The sequence below is a fragment of the Toxotes jaculatrix genome, chromosome 17 (assembly GCF_017976425.1).
Source record: "Toxotes jaculatrix isolate fToxJac2 chromosome 17, fToxJac2.pri, whole genome shotgun sequence".
Taxonomy (NCBI): Eukaryota; Metazoa; Chordata; class Actinopteri; family Toxotidae; genus Toxotes; species Toxotes jaculatrix.
In genome coordinates, this window is record NC_054410.1 from 5,941,474 (window position 1) to 5,963,718 (window position 22,245).

General features: G+C 42.1%; 1 long non-coding RNA gene across 1 annotated transcript in view; it reads right to left on the bottom strand.

Moving 5' to 3' along the window:
* Positions 1 to 6,981: 6,981 nt before the first annotated feature.
* Positions 6,982 to 22,245, bottom strand: part of LOC121197098 — a 95,336-nt gene continuing 80,072 nt past the window's right edge. Inside the window, exon 5 of the long non-coding RNA XR_005896221.1 lies at positions 6,982 to 9,213. This is a non-coding gene — a long non-coding RNA (uncharacterized LOC121197098). The remainder of the gene's footprint in view (positions 9,214 to 22,245) is intronic.

Genomic DNA, 22,245 nt, shown 5'->3' on the forward strand with positions numbered 1-22,245 from the left:
CCCCCTACCTCTCACTAAACTCCCAGCCTTCAGCCCATATAGCAAGCCAAACCCTCCCATCACTGAGCCTCCATATCCCCAGCTCAAGTCTCACCCTCACAGCACCTGCTCTGTGTCAGAGAAGAGATGAGGGGGGCTGAACAATATACCACAAACAATCTGTCAAAGAGCTGTCTCAGTATGTCCCCCGGGCCTTTTAATAAGGCAGGACAAGAAGAATATAACAACTGGTTTTTTGCTTCCCCTCCTTGCTTTGTATTCCGTCCTCCAGAACTCTCTTCACATCATTACATTTTCATTCATTTCAATCAGTGTTTCATTTCCTTTCTCTCTTCTTGGCCCTCTTGGCGGTATGTGGAGGGTCAAGGCTGATACTGGAAAAAAGTGAAAGACAGAGAAAACAGAAGAGGAGGAGGAGGAGGAGGAGGATGAGAAAGATGGAAGAGAGGGAGAGAGAGAGGTGCACCCCTCTAAGATCAAAGGCTTGTTTCCATTGTGAAGACTGTACAATGGAGTATTGCATGGAATATGCTCAGACAAAACACCCCCTCTGCTGCTCTGAACCCCCCATCCCCCACAAGGCCAACTGACAACATAGCTAGGAGGGGGTATCCTAGCTAGGAGGGGGAATGAGTGGAACCGTGTACAGTAAAGTACAGTTATTTCAGATAGGCCACACACACTTAGGCAGTTAGAGTTACACATCGATGAGCACACATACCAGGATCACAAATGGACAGAGACTCAGGTCAAAATGGACATCAAAGATAAAAAAAAAAGAAAATGAAAAAAATTTACCCTTGATAAACAAGGGATCAGTTTTTGCAGATGACTGTGGTCTTACTTTTTGTGGTGGAGTTGTAAAATATTTATGAATGAATGCTACTTCTGTTCCCTGAGGGCCTCGGTAGATGATTCCTAGGAGCCTATGACCAGTGACAGGGCCAACCCCTGTCTCCTATAATTTATATTGATATACACTTGATATGCCGTACTTGGTTTTTAGAGTTTTTTCACAGAAACAATACTGATGAGCGCAGAGAGAGTGAATCAAAACAGTTAAGTTGCGGGCCAGAGAACCAAAACAATGAACTGAAAGAAGCTAAAATGCCCTGTAGAGCTGATCGAACCTACAGAGTCAGGTGATCAGTAATCTGTGGCTTCATCAATGCAAGTGAACATTTTAACAATATGCACAGTCATTTGATCCGTTGTCTGTGTAAAAAGAGGAAATAATAGTTTGGACGTTGTCAAAGACGTTAGCCTGCTAACCAGCTAGCCCCAGGTGATAGTGATACTGAGTTCATTTCCATCAAAGAGTGGATTTCCTTTTTTCTTACGATATGCTGGTAATATTCTGCCCCCTGTTTGTTTGGAGGATGTGCACCCACCCAACCGCGTAGGTAGGCAAAATAGGAACGTTACATTTCCTGAATCCAACATGTATTCACCAAAATAAATCCGAAACTGATTAAATTTATCCAGTTATTAGTCTGTTGATGTGATAGCATGTTATGAATTAAAATAATTTAAATACCACTTTTTAAAAATCACTTTTTTCTTTTAGTGTATAAATAAAATATTAAACAAAAATGGAAAAGGATCAAATCCCCAAAAATCGTGTAAATGGAAAAACAGCGTTAATCATGTTTTAATAAACCACACAGACATTATTACTACCTGGTGTAATTACAGACTGTCTTTTAAGATAAGACCCTACAAGGGCTCATATCTTTCAATTCCTCTTTCTCTGTTGCACGACTTGTGGCGAGAGTGTAACCACAATCTAGCACACTGCAGTGACATGACATACAATATCCTTCCTGACACAAGTTGCAAATGAAGTGTTGGGGGCGTCCCCTCATATCTGAGATGCAAAGACAGATCGACCATAGTGTTAAGGCTTGCATACGCTTCATGAGAAAAAAAAAGTCCCCAAAGATCCCCCACAGAGGAGAGCTGGCAGTTGGGGTTGTGCCTCTACAGCTGTAACTGGGGAATGACCTCGGGGCAGAGCTCTGCATTAACGTAATAGGAAGAGACAAAAACTTTTCAGTGCTTTAAAAGGTCTTACAGCGTTTAAATGTTACTCTCCTTTCTCTTTATTTTTCAGTGGTACAAGAGCTCAAGTGCACTCGTGATTATTGCCCTCTTGTTAGTTCCTCTTTTCTGAGTTTACTCCTTTTCCACCTTTTTCTTCCCTGTCCTCCTCCTCCCCCTTCCTCCTCCCGCTCTCTAAGCCTGCAGGGCTTATCTGTGGGGGTGAGGGAGAGAGGAGAATGGGGAAGACAGGCACTTTCATGGCTGAGTTGGGAGCCATTAGCCCCCTGTGTGCTCGGCCCTGTTCTACCTCCTCTCAGTATTAATCTGTAGTGACAGCTTCACTGTTTACCAAATCCACCCAGGATCCTGGGGGATGACTGGCCGGCGCCACTCTGCTCCATTAACCTCTGACCTCCAGCGTTACGGCACCAGAGCCAGGCCCGGGGCTCGGGGTTAACCGACTCGAGCAACCGGTTGGACACCTGTCTGACGTCGGAGACAGAAGTCCTGTCACACAGAGACAATCTGTGCACAGAGATGAATCTCAGCTGGATTTCAGAGGAAGGTGACGTTCAGAGTTACAGCTCATTTACATTTGACGACATGTAATTAAAACTGCAACGACTAATCGATTAGTCGATTAGACAATCAACAGAAAATTTGTTGGCAACTATTTTAATAATCATATAATTACTGTATTCTAGTCAAAGTAAAATGCCAGGAATGTGTCAGCCCCAGCTTCTCAAATGTGAAGATTTGATTCTTTTCTTTGTTGCACATGACAGTAAACTGAATATCTGTGAACAAGAAATATTAAGACAACACGGTCGCGGGATTAATCAATAATGCAAATAATCATTAACTGAAGCCCTGCGTGTAGCTTACATTTGCCTCAAGATTAGTTAATATAGATGGAGACTTTGTTTCAGGTCATTCACAGTGAGAAAAGTACCACGTAATGCACGTACACTAATGAATGCATTTATGCTAAAACGAAACTGCAGATTAAAGGAATAATTATTACTTTGAATAGTACCGGTAACCGGCAAGATGGTAGCTGTATAATGAAAGTAAAAAACTGAGTAAACACAAGGTACCTCACCACTATTTTCTTTGAAGCAACTGACTCAAATGATTCTTGGTAATGCAAAAAGAAAGAAAGAAAGAAAGAAAAAATATAAATGTATATACTGGGAAATGAAGGGAAATTCAATGTGACAAACACCCTGTGATTGCCACTTGTGGCTACAGTGGCCGCTGTTCTGCAAAGAATACACTGTGATTTTACACACTGGCTCTGAAAACCTGTTTTCCCAATCATCGTCTCACAATGAGTGATGGGTTTTTATTTGAACTCACAATCTTCTGCCCAAGTTAGAACATTTGTGGTTATTTCACATCAGCAGTTTCTGTGTTGGTTTGAAGTGGGTGGTCCTTGGTTTAAAAGAGGTGATGTCAGGTATTTCTGTGGATGAATCAGGATTTAGCACCTTTGTGTCTGCAAATCTCACCAACACGTTAAAGAGGCAATTAAAGATCAAACACAGGGTAAATATGTAAACGTCTGCAAATGACAAATGTTTCTGCCTTGATGGCAACTTGATGTTAGCAAGTTTTACGTAGATGCAAACAAAGTTGATGGTCAGATATAATGTTAACACAGTGATGATTAAGCCTATCAGCACCAGGTTGTTGCAAGCTGCTGTACAAATACACCTGCCTTGCCTTAAAATGGATTTTGGCAGATTTTTGCATTCTTAGTGGGTCATCAAATTTTGAGTTATTACCCATGACTTAACTCCCCACCATGAGCATAACGTTACAAAAAGAGGCCTACAAAGCTGCACCGTCATTTAACGTTGAGGCAGATGACACTGTAACAAAAAACACAGTGTTCCTCCTCAATACTCGCTCTTGTAAAGCACAAGTGCTCTGACTAAGCTGCTCTGGTTGATCTTATGTTTACCCTGTGGTTTTACACAGATTCGCTCTGGGCCAAACCAGGTCTCTGGACAACTGACTAAGCAGTAGTTTAAAGGCATCGCACCACAGTGTTAATGCAAAGCTCTGATGTTTGTGCTCGAGTGAATCTGGAACACAACCACTCAGCAAACCTTGAGGTTCAGCTGATGGCAAAAGCATTAGAAAGGTACGGCAAAATAACTTGTCAACAGCTCCACCTTATCAACAAAACGCTCCCATTTTTTTTTCCAAGTAGGCAGACATTAAATTAGTGCTTATCACTTCTAAACTGACATTTCAACATTTTTGGTTTTGTGACATTTGTCATGTGTATGACGTTTAAGGATGACATTTAGATGTGTGCATTCATTATGCTGTCTGAGATACAAGCACATGGTTCACTCTGACAATTATGTGTTCACAAACTGTAAAGAAACAAGGTAATAAACTCACTAAATCAAAGAAATTGGTATTAGACCAAACATGAAGGCATGAATGCTGATGTTGCAGACATTGTGCATTAGTATGCACAGTGTCACATTGTACAGTCATAATGTGCACACGCACACACAGAACACACACGAGCAAAAAAAACACACATTTCCCAGCACTGTGTTGGCTTGCTGCAAAGAAACACGAGTATGCACACTCAGAGGCACTCACAAAGACATGCATGCAACTCAAATCACACACAAACACACACACACACACACACACACACACACACACACACACACACACACACACACACACACACACACACACACACACCTCAAGCCAAGCCAAACACACTAAGTCTTCCGACCAGACACGAGGAGTGACAAAGCACCACGTCTTTCCATCAGCAGCCCACGGACTCACTCCTCCTCCCCATTTGACCTCTGACCTTGATGACAACAAACTGTCATCACCGTCACTCCTGCTAAGTAAACACAGAAAACTAGCCAACACACAGAACAGTACACTGAAGTTGTGCGTGTGTATCTTTGTGTTAACGTATACTCAGTTTCATGTGTGTCCTGACCTCTTTTAACATTTGGATGGTTTTTGGTTTGTCCTTTGCCCTGCTTTTTATTAAATTGTCATGTGCCCTGGTTTTATCGACTCTGCCCTTTAAATAACAACTTCCTAAATTCAGGCCACCTGCAAGCATGAACAAAGCCAACACTCTTCGATTTTTCTGCTGAATGTTCAGGAAAAAAAACGAGGTTTAGAGCACACAACTGTTGCCAAAAGAGAAATATTTACCCAAGGTGACGCAAGCAGTGCCCTGCTACTGAACCGCTCTCAGCTATATTTAGAAGTTCCTCACCACCAGACCAAAGCTGCACTCATCAAAATAACATGAAAGACATAAAATGAGTCTTCTTACCCCCTTTTCTCTTAACTGACTTTAAGTTATCCCTCTCAGCAGTTTCTCAGTCACAGCCACTGATGCATCACCCAGCTCATGTAGGAGACCAAACAGCTCACAATAATAAGCTAACTACACAAGTTCAGGCCCTTATACCTCATAACCTTCACCTTATCATTAAAGACATTGGACATAATCAGCATGTGAAATTTGGACGACAAATACAAACACATACGCAGCCCTTCTGCCTGCACACTCCCCATCAGCCGCTTTCCACAAATCATACACAAATGTTTATGGGTTTTTCCACAAATTAAACAAATAAAGAGGGGGGTGGAGTTGGGTAAGGGGAGAAGAGGGGTGTGGGGGGGTTGAACAAGGCTCTTGGACGGTGTACAAGTCAGAGCCTGGAGCCAGCTGAGTGCTTCTCCTCTCCCAGTAGAGCCGCCATGCCACGGCCAGCTGGAAACCATTGACAGGAGTTTGAGGTTAGTGAGCAACAGAGGAAAGGGGCTTGTTGGAGAAGATCACGGGGGCCTGCCTGTGTTGATGAGTCCATTTTTTGCAACCAAAGTAAGACCAGAAACCAAGCAGGAGAAGAACAAGAATGTGTCATAGACGTGTGTCATATATTTTCATGATGGGAGTGAGAGAGAGTGTATAAAAAGTGTATAAAAATTATGAATCATCAGCTGCATTTCCCGAAAGAGGCCTAAAGAAAAATAAAAAGGTTTTCCTCAAATGGGATGCATTGGTCATTCATGAAAATCTAAAGTTTACAAAACTTTATGAGTTCCAAAAAATAAAAAAAAATGTGTTTTTATAACATGTTTCATTAAACTACTTCAATGAAAAAACAACCTCTGCAGACATGTAGGATGAAGACATGATGCTCATTTGAGTCATTGAGCACTTGACACTTTAGTGTAGTGTTTGAGTAAGTCGAGCTTGTGCTGAATTATTGCTATTTCTGAAAAAAAAATGGGGAAGTGGATTTTGAAACTTTCTCAACACTCAATTCTTGATGGCTGCAAGAAGTATGTGGGTGTAACCTGGTGTTTTGAGTTTATCTTTGACATTTTTAGGGCTGCAGTCAAGAACCACCTGATGTTGCGTTTTGTGTCAAACTCTGTAAAAGAGGTATGGAAAAAAATGGTCAGATTAGATCAGCTTTTTATTGTCATTGCACAGAGAGCAAGTGCTGTGACAAATAAATGCAGTTTAGCATCTAACCAGACATGGCTTGTGCGATGCGTTGGGTTCTTTTCGGTCCGAGGCAGAGCACTTGCCATGCCCTTGCTGAAGTCGAAGAACAGCATTCTCATATAGGTGTTACTGTTGTCAAAGTGGGAGAGGTGGGAGTGTAGTGGTGTCAAGATTAGCTTCCTCCATACTCCTGTTATGGCAGTAGGTGGATTGGAGGCGGTCCAGTGTGGATGCTAGGCAGGTTTTGAGATGAGCCAGGGCCAGCCTCTTGAAGAATGTCATGATGGTGGGGGTAAGTGGAACAGAAGTCATTGAGGCTTCCACCACTGGGGTATGTAGGCCCCCCATGCATAAAAGCTGTTAAGCTCATCTATGAAGAGGCATTGCCGGTTGGTGAGGTGGTGTAGGTCGGCCCTGTGCTTGGCCCTCCTAATGCCCCTCTTCAGGTTAGCCCTGGATGAACTGTAGGCATATCTGTGTGGGAGTCCTGGGAGGCCAGAGCAGCAAACACAGTCCAGTTTGTGTTTTCAAACTGAAGCTGTAGTAGAGAGACGGCTCCCTCTGGCCACACTTCAGCTGTCCTCACTGACGGTTTCAAACGTTTGATGCGTGGTGTGTAAGAAGAATGAGAGGTCAGACTGTCGTAGGTGGGGGAAGGCTTTACAGGGCTCAGCCATGTTGGTGTAGACATGGTCCACAGGGTCGCCCTGTTAATGCAATTGCGCTATCATCAACGCCGCTGTTGTCATGTTTCTGTGAAAAATCCTGATGTTGCAGTCCATTATCCATTTGTGGGAGATGATCCGCAGCCACAGCTTATCCGTTTTGTTCGCCAGAGACCGAACATTGGCGAGAAAAATGCATCATCATCAGGCCCTTGTCTGACAGTCATCACTCTCAAGGAGCCAGTATATCATCCTGCACAACACTCCAACACTCACGCTTTAGGGAGGGAATCAGGAATTTTCTTGACAGGGAAGATGTTTAAGAAAAGAAACAGACCTAAAAATGTAGAAGTTCATGCTGGATTGACATAAACAATCTCAAAATAAAAAAGCTGAGATGGATTTAAGTGAGATGATGTAAGTTCTGAGCGGACATGAATAAGACAGCCTTTATGAAACCTGTGATATGCTGAGTCTTAAATTCAAGCATGAAGTATTTCATTTTCATCCTTGATCTCCTCTTTTCTGAACTGTCTGCACATGTGGAAAGTCTATTTTTACACATTTACCTGCACCTCAACCATGCGGACAGCTGGTTTCCATTTCTACTAGTCGAGAGGAGAACTAGAACATGGCCTCCCCACTTAGAGACTCTGTTATAGCACACAACAGCACCCACAAATCTTGAAATGTCCTCTGTGGAAAATTGAAGTTTTGAGACTTACCCCTAAACTACAAGGAAAAGTACAAGATTTGAGCAGCAGTACAGCTTTGTTTGTTGCTTTAGCCTTCATGCATTTATGCATTAAAATAATTCTTAAACACACATTTTGTGTCATAACAAAGAGAAAACACTATGAGTTTCACAGTGGAAAATGTAATTTCAGCCCATTAAAGTAATAGTTTGACAGTTTAGGAAATGGGCTCTTTTGTTCTCTTGCCAAGAGTCAGATAAGAAGACCGAAACCGCTGTCATGTCTGTTTGGCAACTATGAAAATGGAGGCCGGAAGCAGTTAGCTTAGCTTATCATAGAGACTGGAAACGAGGGGAAACAGCTACACTGACTCACTACTAAGGTAACATAACCAGCCTACAACACCTCTAAAGAAAAGCATGGCAGGGGGTTACGTGCCACACTAACAAGATAAAATGTGTTTGTTAGTGACTTTTAGAGACTTTAGAGGTAAAAAGGCTAGCTGTTTCTCTCTGCTTCCAGCCTTTTTGCTAAGCTAAGCTAAGTGTCTCCTGGTTCCAGGGCCATATTTAAAGTACAGATACGTGAGTGACATTGAACTAGGATGATTTTACAACTGCTGAATAGAGCCAGGGCTAGCTGTGTCCCACTGTACCCAGTCTTTACACTATGCTAAGCTAACCAACTGCCTACTGTAGCTTCACATTTACCAGACAGACATGAAAGTGGCATCAATCTTCTACTCTAAATCTTGGTGAAGAAAACAAATAAGCATATGTCCCAAAAAGACCCTGTCTAAACAAATTTCATATATATATATTTCTATAGCAGTAGTACAAATCTATACAATACAGTATGTGATGCATTACCCATCACTGGCAAAGCCTAAAATGTGAATGATTTGCTCTGATTTCTTTCTCCTGAGGCTGGATGACTGAACGTCAAAGATCGCATCACTTTAAGAAACAAATTCCACATTTTCTTTGCAAAATCGTAACTGCATCTGTTATTGAGGCCAAAAGTCACTACAATGAAATGTGTGTGTGAGTCTATCCACCCTTGTTTAACAAGATATTTAATTCCAGAGTTCTCAAGATGCACTGATCCCACAGCACAGAACACACAGCTAAAAAATGATTACAAGAATATGATCACAGTGTTTGTTTCCTACAGTCATGCCCCCTGGGACAGTGGTCACAGCTTGGTGGGAGTCTAGTCACGTTTCGGTTCCAATGGGCTTCCTCTCTGCGAGCTGATTAGAAAGCCTGTAGTCCATTACAGATGTTTTCTGAGGGGAAAACAAAGTGATTTTCTAAGAGACTGTTTTGTTTTGCACATGACTGTGGAGCAGCACAGAGATAGAGATCAACTCTTCATGTTATACTACACTGTAGGTGCACATGTGCAGCTCCATGTGCACATGAAACTAGATACAGCAGACACTGTGAGTGGAAAAGTACCCAACAGCAATGGCATCAAAAGGAAGTGCATGAGGAAGTTTGTCGTCGTTTTTTTTTTCCAGTTCTTTCTCCAGAATTGGAAAGTGCTTAATCATCAATATCTGTTCAGAGCAGCACAGTCGTTTAGTAACACTAGAAATTCACTAATCTCACCTTCATGACATCACCAGTCTTCACAAAAGGTGACTGCTTAAGGAGGTCAGAGGAAAATTGCTGCTTTTTGCCGTGTCGAATCTTGCCAAAAGACTTAAGGAGACACAGGGTGAAAGGACATCAGAGGAGCGAGGAGGGGAAAAGAAAACTTGTCACATCATAAGTATAAATAATATCCCAGGGCCAGAAGTAAAGTTAGAGGCTCCCTCCATGCAGTACACGATGACACCGAGGAGTTTCCTCTTGGACTTTCCTTTGCCTAACTTGGTCATGGAGGCCTGCTTCGCCAGCAGCCTTGTGTGGCTTTAAGCTTTCAGAAGGATAAAGACGATCAACACACCTCAGCAGCATCTGGGCCAGGGTGTCAGCTCTGTCAGGGGGTACTGCGCTCCTTCTCATAATGCCCTCATTCCTTTATATAATCATTAAATCACTGACGGATGTGAGAGAATAATAGTAGGGGGCTGGGTAAGACGAGTGCAAGATGAAGACAGAAAAAGAAATAAACAAGGCTCTGCAAGGTGTTTTTCCAGCATCGCTGGGACAGTACGTCAGTAAGCACAAGTCTGACCTACAGATAATGACGTGAGCTCTTATAAAAGGCAGATGTTGCTTTAGCATCACAAATATGCTCTGTTATGACCATGTGTCTCCATGTGTTTGTGCTTCATAATTAAAACATTTACAGACCGTGAGAGCCATGCTTCTAATTCAGCGTCATCCCTTCCAAAAATTACTCATCTAGCACTTGTTGAGTGTGCTCTAACGCTCAGAGCTTTGCATATCTGAGACTGTAGGTGATGTTCTCGAAAAGGCAAACATGAGTTGCATGTTTTGCAGCAAGCATTCTATGATCAAGTTATTTGTTGAGGTAAGAAGAGCTTCGCCACAATCACATCATTAAATCCACTCACACCATATAAAATACTGCTTCAGTTTCATGAAGGCTGAGAAAGAACTCTGTCTTTGGCAGAGCTAACTACCCAATATTTGAAAAAAAAATAAGTTACTTGTGCAAAGTCATACTGTAATTCTTTTTGAAGGATTGTAGATTATTTAAGCCCTTGACAAAATCCCAGTCTTACTACTTTGTTAAAGGCAGTGATAAATTAACTTGATGTAAGATTTTTTTTTCATTCCTGAAAACTGTTTTGACAGGAGAAACAATGCACCTTTTATGAGACTAATATTCGACTTCCTGTGTAGTCCCTGAGCTCAGTCTATTGTCTCGAGTCTAATGCAAGATTTTGTGACATGGTTTCCTTTACTGAGCCAATTCAGCCCTTTTAAACTCCAGCAGTGGCGAGCTGTGTCCACAGGCGTGCAGCCGTCCGCTAGAACCTGAAGTGCAGCACGTATGGAGGAAACTGCTCCAGTTGGAGAAATCGGATCCATCTATGGGGAATATCCCAAAATAAACCCCTCTGTTCTCCCATATCAGGCCTTGTATAAATAAGATAGCACTGCAGGCACACTGCACCATGGGAATTAGCCATTCCAGTCCTGTAAACATCAGCCAATGACTTCTGGCAGGCTGGCTGGCTCTCAGGAGGGGAGGTTCTGCACTGGAATTCATAAATAAATCACTTTTCTGGGAGGATTATGTGTCCACAGTCCCCGTCCTCCCGGCCCCCTCCCCCCAAAAATAAACAGGGCCAAGCAGAAATAGCAGAGTTTAAGCACCACTACAGGAAATTATCTGGGCTTGTTGCTATAATTTGGGGACATTATTTTCATAGCATTTGCATTTTAGTAAGACCAAAACTTTTTCAGGCCATGTTACACAACCCCTTCCAGTCCCCTCTACGATGTGTGACCGTACAAACCTAGTAACATGAATATAAATAAATATAATGAGTCACCCAAACAGTATAAAGAATCCTCTGTAGCACTTTAATGACTTTGATTTGATAAGAAGCACACTCACTTTCTCCAATTCTTTAAATAGTTTCCAACACAAAACTGAGGTCAAGTGACCTTTAACTGTGTTGCTTGTTTTGCTATCCACTGGTTGTTTTGGGGGACCGTTTGTGCCATTAACAGGTTCCCAGAGGAAGTAATGCAACACTACTTAAACCTACTTAGCCTGGCCCTGCCCTGGCCTTCACGTAATCATCACCCCCCCCCCCCTTAGGTAAACACAGGGGCCAAGTGACAGACGTAGTGGAAATGGTAAGATGGTTGGAATTCAGCTTTGATCGTGCCATTTTTGATAAAATACAGAAAGTCTAAGAAAACAGCAGATCATTAACCTCTCTGGGTATAAAATGGTGTTTAACTTGGCGACATGCAGGTCAAAAGATGTGTGGGTGGTTCAAACTGTGGTTCAAACTGAAAAGTTTGGTTGAAAAGGGAAAGTGTTTTAGAAATGTAGGTTACTTGTAACTGTTGTTTAAACACTATTTCAGTGACTATATTTCAATGTGTACTTGGAACCTGGGGCCCATTTCTAATGATTTGCAAGCTCTGATTATAAATAATTGTTGCTCATATGTTGGAATTTGCAAGTTTTACGGGTCTCTCTCATTCTCACATGAGGGTGATGAGAGTGACATTTATTTGGATTAGTCAAATAAAACATAACAAGAGCAAGAAGAAAGTGATGATGCAGCCATTTCTCAGTGAAATACAGTCCTGAAATCTAACCCAGTTTTAAACCTGCGAAAACTGATGATGATTGATCATTTTGCTACTTGGGGGAGGCTGTAACACTGATAGTTAATCACCTTTTAAGCTGATTTATTGAACTTGTTGGTAACCCTAATATTCACTCTCCTCCACTGGTTCCTAAGAAAAATGTCTGGCACTGCTAAATGCTCCACCATGGTGCTGGGCATGTAAAATGGGTTTTAGAGCTTTTTCACTGAAAACAGCTCCCTGCTGTGGACAAAAAAAACAACAGTATGAGGGCGGTGAGAGTGAAACTGTAAAGTTGTGGTCAGAAAACCAAACCAATGAGCTGAAGGATCTGTCATGCTCCAAACAGATGAGGGGAACTGCAGAGTCGGGTGACAATTCTCTGTGGGTTTGTCACTACAAACAGCACTGTTCACTTTATTCACAGCTATTTGATCCAAAGTTATTATAAAAATACTGATTATAGCTGCTTTAACCTGGATTACTAGATGGTCTTTTGACCTGTATATCACCTATTTGATGTTTACCAGAAAAGCAAGCAAGGAAAAATGGATCAAGGTTGGTTTGATTTCTTGTTCTGGGTTGTTAAGGATTAAGGTGTTGTGTAATAGATCTTATAGGAAACACATGAAACACATCACAGCTGCCATTTTTTTGTCATCTTGTCGAACAACAAACACTCTGACCTCAATAACAAGATCTTTGGTCCAAGTGATGATACGTGGACATCATGGAAATGATAAAGAAAGTGCTTCAGTAAATTATAGGTAACAAAGGGAGGACTTTCCGAATGGAGGAGGCTGTTGTTGTTCTCGCTCTTTCATGATGCGAATTTAATCGTGTGTGGGCACGAATGGGTTAAACAACTGACGCCTCATGCCCTCATATGTGCACAGAGGCATCAAAGAATGGAGCACTCCTCGCCTCCTCTGCATGTTCCATACAGTCTGCAGCACAACCTTTGCACATACAGTACAACGCACAGAAAAGCCTGGTGGGTGGGACGGATGCCTGCAAAAGGACACACACAGAACAACCCCCAACATCCTGTTCGATAGGTCTGCAGACAGGTGCTGCAACACAACAAGCACACCCAACAAGCACACCCCAATGCATGTGTATGTGACAGTTATAATACAGGAAATAATGGTAATTTTCACATCTGCTCCGTGGTGAAAAATTCAAGCTATTTCAGCTCTGAAACAGCATTACTGCACTTTTTGTGTGGTAATGCTGTCTGTGATAACTGGGTCTGGGCAAAGTAAGGGGGCTTTCTCTTTCCACATCAATAAGATAAGAAAGGAAGTGACATAACTTCCCTTCAGCAAGCTGTATGGCAGTGGCACGAGTATGTGCATGTGCTATGTTCATCAAAAAAAAAAAACAACAACTGACATTTCGGCTGACGTGAATTGCTTCAAATCTGCAAAGGATCTATAATCGTCATCTTTATTTGTCATTTATTATCGTCAATGCTTATCTGATATTCTTTCCTGATGTTTGGTCAAGCATCAGAAAACAGAAAACAAATGTCATTAGCTGTGTAAGAATATAAACCAGGTTGTGTGGAGGCACTCATGTTAGATTTACAGTTTGTCAGTCATAATCTGATCATTTACAGATAAGAAAATGTCCTGCAGCCATTTTGGAAGATGTTGCTACTTGAATTTGATCAGATTAGTTAATATTTCTGAAACAAAAGCAAGTTCACCGTGGGAAACAGAACTGAGTGACTTTAACATGACTTTTATTATGATCATGCCTGGACATAAATTCAAATGAATATCGTCAGAGGAGCTTTACAATGGTTGCTCAGAAAGGCAGAGGGCAGGCATTGAAGCGACCTTTTGAGTCAGATCTCGAATGGCACATCAGAAGACGAGTGTGACCGTGGCCAGAGAGGACACATTGAGCAACACTGTTTGTAAACTGAACCCTGAACTAACGACTGCCCGGTTCACAGAGCGAGTCACAGCGTGTGGTGTCGCCAGAGTTTAGCAGCTTGGTAAACAAGGCGACAGACTGCCAAACAGGAGAAAGTGCCCTGGAAAGTACCCGAGACGCTCTTCGCTGTACAGACGGGGAAAAAATCATCTTCAGACTCAATCAATTGATAAGCGGAGATAATCTCAGCCCAGCCTCAATCTCTACACGCTCAAGAGGAAACTGGAGATCAAAAGTTGAGGCGAAACGTTGTGTGCAGTTTGTGTGTGTTTTTATCTTTGTGTGTCGCAACGCAACAAGCAAGACTGAAAGAGAAAGAAAGAACGTTAAGCATTGAAAGGAAATAAATGAGGGAGGCACATAAAGAGTCTGAAACTGCTGCTCCACTTTCAGTAAAAAGGTCCATTTTGTCAGTTTGTGTTACATCACCAGTCAACAAGAAGACCATTTAATTCAACCTGACCCTTCACCATCTGAGGGGATTTTTAGAAACCATCCAACCCAGACATGGTCTCACCTTTTGTTCTGTGGGCCATGGAGTAGTGACTCACCCTCATCCCAAAACCAGGGCTGGCGAAGGTTAGCATGACCCTCTACTTCTGATAATGGACCAGCTGGGCCACATGAAGACCGAGTCGACGCACTGTCAAAGTCAAAAGTCTGGAGTTTGAACCCACTCCACTTTGGACTTGGCTGGGACTCAGAGAGGCTACAGGCCACTTGCTCAGTCTGATAAACAACTCCCGGGCAGAGAAACAGGCCGGCTGAGAGGGAGCTGAGCTGAATGTACGCATATTTCACACACACAGACAGAAGAAGTTCCATTAGCATGAAGTGATGATTTACATATTGGCAAATAAACACTGAACTTGCTGAGTTGAAGAATGAAACTTGCGGACCTCACAAACAGAGCTAGTCCATCCACCCTCAACCTATTGTAATACAAGAAAATAAATCAAATTAAGTGACTCAAAGATGTCATAAGGAACACTACAATGGCTTCATCTTTGAGTGTGCAGTTGATGGACACTATTGTCCCACAAAAGAAAACTGAGGAGTTAGTTTAGACTTGCATTTAACAAAACTGCATGAACCTCGTACTTCTAACAGTCTTTGAAGGCAGTGCTGGAATTTGTAGTCGATGGGTGATGGCACATCACTAGAATAATAACTTCTCTGTTTCCAAGGACAGTACAACAGTGTTTCTGTTGGCCAACCATGCACATCCACACTGTCAAACTTGAACAGAGGTGAACAAAGGTTAATCGCGCCAAAACAGGAAGCGCACTCTTTAATTCGTCTGTTGCGCAGGCCTCTTTGGAAGTAAACTGAAGACGGAGAAAAGAATTCCCGGGACAAAAGTGTAGCGTGACCATACGAGGGTTTGTGCTAATATGACTGACTGTCTCGGAGAAGGATCCTGTGTCCACACATCTTTTTCACAACTATCATTTTGACTTTTCTTAGTAGGAAAACAGTGTGACAGTGAACCAGCATGCACAACACTACGATCCTGAAACTGAAGAGGCTGAATGGAATTAAGCCATCATTCATTTTATTATTTACACCTGTCCTTTTCCAAGCGCGACATGCCATGATGTTTGCTGTGAAAAAGACTTTGTGTTTAATCGAATTACAATACACAAATCTGAGAAAGTCATATTCTAGCATACAATGGACACACTGCACAGAGAGAGAGGGAGGAACTGGGGGTTCACGCAGCTCACTTTTGGTGAAACAATATCTAGTATCACTTCCTGTTATGTAAACAGAAAAGTACTGTACATTACTGTGTTGTATACTAACTGAAAAAAAACAATATACTATTAAAAATTAAAATTAAAATTAACATATACTGAACGGAATTGGTATGTAACTGGGACACAGCTCTAGTCTTAGAGCATAGACACACTGCAGTAGCCTACAGGAGGCAAACGTATTTAACTGACAGTGACTGTGGGCTTCTACTGTTCATGATTTCACAGGCATTTCCCAGTTTGTGGGCACTTTAAAAACTTTCTTCTGCATTTTTGTCCTTTTGTCCTGTTGATTATCGAGCCTGCTGTCTTTGCGCAAGCTCACCTTACATCAAGACATGACAACAGGAAGTGGGTAGAAAGGGGAGTTCTGTTACGCCAAAAATAACTTGTCAGACACCAAGATGTATGTTTCTGAAGTTTGCTGCTAGGGCGCATCCTCTATCACGCGACAGTAAGAATTCATTGTAATAATATGAAGGGGAGGTCTTTTGAAGGCCTCTTTGTTGAAGAGAACCGGTTCTCCAAGACTCCAAAACTTCAAAACTGTAGCTTATGCAGTCCAAGTAGAGCCTTATGCAACCGGCAAGGCAATTTATTTTAACCCACTTAGGAAAGAAAGAGATCAGTGTAGTGGCTGCAAAGTTCATTAGCTAGTGATACTGTTCCTTGGAAGTCTCGAGGGTGCCGGCTGTGTCGGAGGTGTGTGGAGTTGACGTGAAAAGTCGGTACTCCAGCTTCGAGGAGGTCACCTCTTTAACAGCCATGAATCACCCAAAGATCAACAAGCCAAGTCGTTCCCACTACGGCCTTTTTCCATCAAACTACCGAGGGTCATATAAAGTACATGGCACCGTCACTGTGCGCTGTGTAAGGGAGTGCAGGTCATAAAAATATCTCGCCATAGTATATGAACCTTAATACTTTAACCTACTTCAGGAAACGGCTGTGTAATAATTCACCTTAGATTTATTGTTTTTTCAAGCTGACGGTGTCTTAAGAGTGAAACTGTCATCATCGCTGTCATCAGAACTTTTCTCTTTTTATCATATCTTTTCACGATTCATTAAATTGGGTTGCAACAACAAATTCATGACTCTGACCTACAAGCGGTGCTGACATAATTCAGGACAGAGGATTAACACGCTTGTCGCAGGACAAAACATAACAGAGCCTCACATATAGTGGAAGGAAGATGTACCGTATGACTGCAGACTAAACATAAACACACCAGGAGTTTACATTGAGAGCTCTGGGACTGTAACAGCACTGGCATGGCTGGTAGCAGCAGCTTCACCACAGCCACAGATGGGCAAAGTACTGCACTGTCAGCTGATTCTTAGTCAAAGATGCATCTGTTCCTAATCTTCAATAGTGCTCTGAAAATCTGAAAATTACAAGTCACAATATTATTTCATTACTTTTTATGTGGGTTTTGGTCTTTGTACTTTATATCCCTGTTCCATATATGTACAAAAGGGATTTTAGACTCCATACAGACACTCTGCGGAGTGTCTAAGAGCTTCTGCTTTGTCATTCTTCACAGCAGAGGTCTCAGGAGCAGCAGGAAGGCAGGAAGCTCCACCCTGCCCCCCTCAATCCTCCTTTAACCTTGCTCAGACTGCAGCCAGGCCGAGTCAAGGCCACAGCCTGAGCCCCTCCTACTTTTTACTGTGTTATCATGCATGCACAAAAGCGTCTTTACACAAACAAAACGATTTTTTTTTTTCCTTTTCCACATGATTCTCTTTCAGACGCTTTCTTTACACAACTCCTAAGGCCGGTCAAACATGGAGAAGAAATAAATTAACTTCACTAAAACTCAATCTCAGTCTCTACCAACTTCTCCTATCTCCCTTTTCTCTTTCTAACTTCTTCCAAAAACCCTGTACTCCCACTCCCCCTTCACGTCCTCCATCCTCCCAACTCCCCTTCCCCCCCTTCATCTTCTGGGCCCTCTCACTGACAGCTGGCTCTGATTATGGCTGTGAAAAATGGGGCAGTCACGCCAGCAATCCCCCCCTCCAGCATTCCTACAGCATGACTCCGCACTTTCTCCCTACTGGTTCTGGGCCTGTCTCTGCCTCCCTCCCTCTGCATCCCTCTGCTTTTCTCTGTCTTTCTTCAGCTGCCTTTCTTTCCTTTTTGCGCGTTGTTTTGCCGTTTAAATACTGTATACCAGAAAAGAAGGAGGTAAAGTTTATGCAAGCAGCTGTTTGTTTGAGGGGATTTGTGCCTTGCAGTATAATGGATGTTTTAAAAAAGGAGCTGGACAGAGGAGCTGGATGGTGAAAGAGAAGAAAAAAACTGAATGGGATATTAGGTTTAAGTTAGTCATACAATAAGGACAGATGGAAGAGACACTGAAGCAGCAGTCTGCAGCTTCTTCGCACATGGAGCACAATTCAAAAACACAATGAGCCCGCACAAGGGTAAACACACTTCATCACTGCCTCGTGCTCTGACGTTTATAGTACATTACATGACTGTATAATGATTACAGCATGTACCAGAGCACATTGTTTTGGCAGATCTTTATTTATTTGTCTAATCTGAAAAAGAGTAAAAACCGCTCCGTTGCTGGCATGAGCACAAACATCAAATGCTTGTTGGGTTTTGTTACATGACTTTGCTCCGCTGAGGCAATTCAGACCATAAAAAGCTGCAGTTTTAGCACATCCATCCACACCTGTGCTGGTCTGCCAAACTTTCCACCTTAGTGGCGTCCACTCTTTTCTGCCTGATATGCTGGAAAATTGGAAACTTGCCCAGAATTCCTAACAGAATCTTGATGCCATGAAACTTAGAAAAAGTTGGCTGAGAATTTATTTTCTTCATCAAGAAAAATGATCATGGGATTAATAGAAAGGGTTTCACAAACTGAACCGCAAACCTAAACATTACAGCTGAATAACAGCGTATACTATAACATCTAATGGAACATTTTATTATATCTGCACGATCTTGAACTTATTACGACAATAGCAAATAGCTTCACCAACAGGATATGGTGATGTGGCTACATGACAGGCTTTTCTGTAGTTGCGCAAGCAACATCACCACTAAAGATGTCATGTCTGTTTGCAAGGTGTTTGTTTATGAAACATGGCATGGAGACAGGTAATAAATACAGGCCAGTGCTTTGCTGAAAGGTTTATTGTACTGTAACTATAAGATCAGATGAGATTATACTCTGCCTTTGACTGTGCCATTCCTAATTGCCAGATGTTAGATTAAAGCTAGGTGTTGCTCAAACTGTCAAAAGAAAAAAAAAAAAGTACAAATAAGGTCAATGATCAAATGAATTGCAGTAATTTTCCCTCCTCTTAAATCTCCTGCATTTAAAATACTTAGTATTGGACAAAGAAATATTTTGACCTGATGATGGTGATGGAGAAAAAGTCAGATGATCACTGAAGTCATTAAAGTTAAAGGATTTAGCCTTAGCCTTTAGCCAGGCTAGATTAAAGCTAGCTAAGCAGGCTATTGGATTTGAGCTATGTGTTGTTCAGAGGTCAGTCAAAAAGTCCCCCTAGCACAGGTAAAATTTCCAAACGGACCAAGTGAACTAAACGTCCTTGAGCTAGCAGTAATTTTCCTACACCCTCCACTGTACGGGCTGTATCTGAAGCACCTTGATAATCTCTGTTTCACTGTCTAATAGGGAGCGGAGAGGGTTGTTGCAGCATGAAGTGAACGCTCCAGAGGCCAGCAGATCTGCAGATATGCCTTGTGTCAGGTTGCATAAACAAGATGGAACACTTTCATCCATCATGCTGCTGAACTGGGTGCTTTAGGACCTCTTATCCGGCTCAAGGCATCTTGTTGAAGCAAAGAAATACTCAGGGCGCCAACCTTGATATTACCTCAGTGGAGATAAATCATGGCTGAATACTGAGCTGCACAAAAACCAACTCTATGCCCCTCTCTGTCTTTCTGATCTCAGAAAAGGGCAGAAACATTATTATTTCACAACTCTTCAAACTCTAACGGTGTCAAAGTGTTTGATTCTTATTCATTCTGACATGTTTTATGAAAATAGAGGGAAGTTTTAATCTCACATGACAGCAATGTGATGGAAGCCGTTGTTTCAGAGGCTTGTCAAAGAGACTCATATCCTGTGTGTGAGGACTCTCAGACAAAAACATAACAGCCTCTGGCCCGAGTCGATTAAGTCACTCACTCTAAAAGACGTGATCATAAAAGGTAAAAAAGTCAAGAGCTGCACCCCCGAGTGTCATATAATGACACATTTTCTAATGTAAACGCCAAAGGCGCAAATTGTACGTCAACACTGATGTCATCATTCAGTATGAGAGTTTGTAGGTGCGAGCACATTTGTCTGAAACTCATGATGTTTTCTGGGGTATTTCAAATGTACAACCATCTCATGTAGTGAGTCATGCTGTGAGAAAGTTGCCCACAGTGGAAGCTGCACTCCACCAAGGTCCCACCCACACAATAGTTTCTCACCTGCTAACTGTTCCATTCTGTCTCTGAATTCATAGACTTGGTAGACTAAATTAAAACTTGATTGTTTATAATTTAAGTCAATGTGGATGATCAAAGCAGCTCAAGTTGAACCCCCGAGGTGCCTGGAAACAGCTGTGCAGGCCAAGCCCGCACAGCCCAACACTGCGGTTTTATTAAAATAAAGTAAATGATTGAGGTCACCATATTAAACATATTAATAGGTTTCCCCCCATAGGTCTGGTGCTCATGTGGAACTCATTTCATCCTCACTCTTCATAATATCTTTGATTTTATTGGATCGTGCTGACTCCTTGTTGGCGTTTTCCGTAGACCTGAATGAATGTCTCACATAGAAATTGACCGCATCCTTCTCTAACTGTACGTGTGAACATAAGCCAGCATGAAAGCAGAGTAATGTTGTGTGTTTTTTTTTTCTAGTTTGAAAAGCATAAGCTGGAAAAAGAAAGCATAGTTAGCATCAAAAGCTCATTTTGTGACTGACTTATTACAAATCCATTTCTTGCTGCAAAGCCTGTAATGAGTTTTATTAACTTTGGATCGAACATACTTTAGGCGGTGCAACACAGCTTTTAGTCGAACAGCAAAAAAGGCAGTTCTTTGATGCATGTGTATGCCTGTTAGACCACTTAAAGCACTTTATTATGTTAACAAAGGTTAAAAATGAAGATTGGAGTATAGTGGTGAAGTAGGTGCATGTAGAGTTCCCACCCAGAGCACTCGGGCTGTTCTTCCCTCTGAGTGATGAGTTAGAGGGCTTCAGCAGAGTAAACACTATTAACAGACAGTTGGAAGGTTTCAATGAGTAGAAAGGGGGATTGTTTGGGTGTACTTTGGCAGCGGTTTTGGCATATAGAGGTACTGGTAATGGTATGAAGGTGGGGACTGTCGGCTTAGGAGTTTTGGTAAAAGTGCCATTATTTACGAGTCGGGTGGGCTGAGGGGGACAATAAACTTTCATTTCTGGGAAAGCCATTCAATTTTACTAGACTTTGTAGAACCTATAAGTGTACAAGGCAAGAAAAAAAAAAAAAGGGCAAACCAGAAAGTATTTAACAAGCGCAAAAAGTGTTTCCATATTCAGCTGTCGCACAACACAGCAATAATGTGAGTACTCCCCGGGGCTGACACGGTCACATGGGCTGTCATTTTGGCCTAATGTGACACTAATAGTGCTTACTGGAAACATACACAGCCAGTGCTGTATATGTTCCTGAGGGCATGCTAATGACATTAAACCACTCACAAAAGCTAAAACCACACTAAATGCATAATTCATACCAGTTTTTGCTTGTTAAAGCAACTTGCTGACACACATGTTGCTGGTCAAATTACAATAAACATCTGTCTTGACAAGTAATTTAGTCTCATATTCAGCCTTCAGATCGCATTGTTATTAAAGCAAAAGAAAATCTATGCCAGTCGGGTGAAGTAATTCCACTTGTTCCCAATTAAGTTTCTTTTGTTTAAGGAAGTCCTCTAGAAATCAGTGTCACTACCTTGAAATGAGACGTAATGCGGCAACAGCATGAAGAAAATGACATTCGATTTTAATAATTCTTTAAACATGTAGCTCTGTGTTGGAAACAAGTGGACCAGGTCATTTTTAAAAATGCACTAATTGACTTGTTAAAATGGTAGTGTTCAGTGGTGCGCCCAAGTCTGGACCCCTGGATGTTTCCACAGTTTGGCAGACAGGCTACTGAACCCCCGTGTGGTATATGGCTGTAGGACAATCTCCATTGTCCTGTTGGACACAAGTGGCTGGAGCCCAGGAACTGCTCTGGACTGGATGTTAGGCCCTGGCAGCAGAAAATTATAGCTTTGGCCAGGAAAGTCAACCAAATGGGCTAATTCTTCTCATTCAGCCCAAAGGAC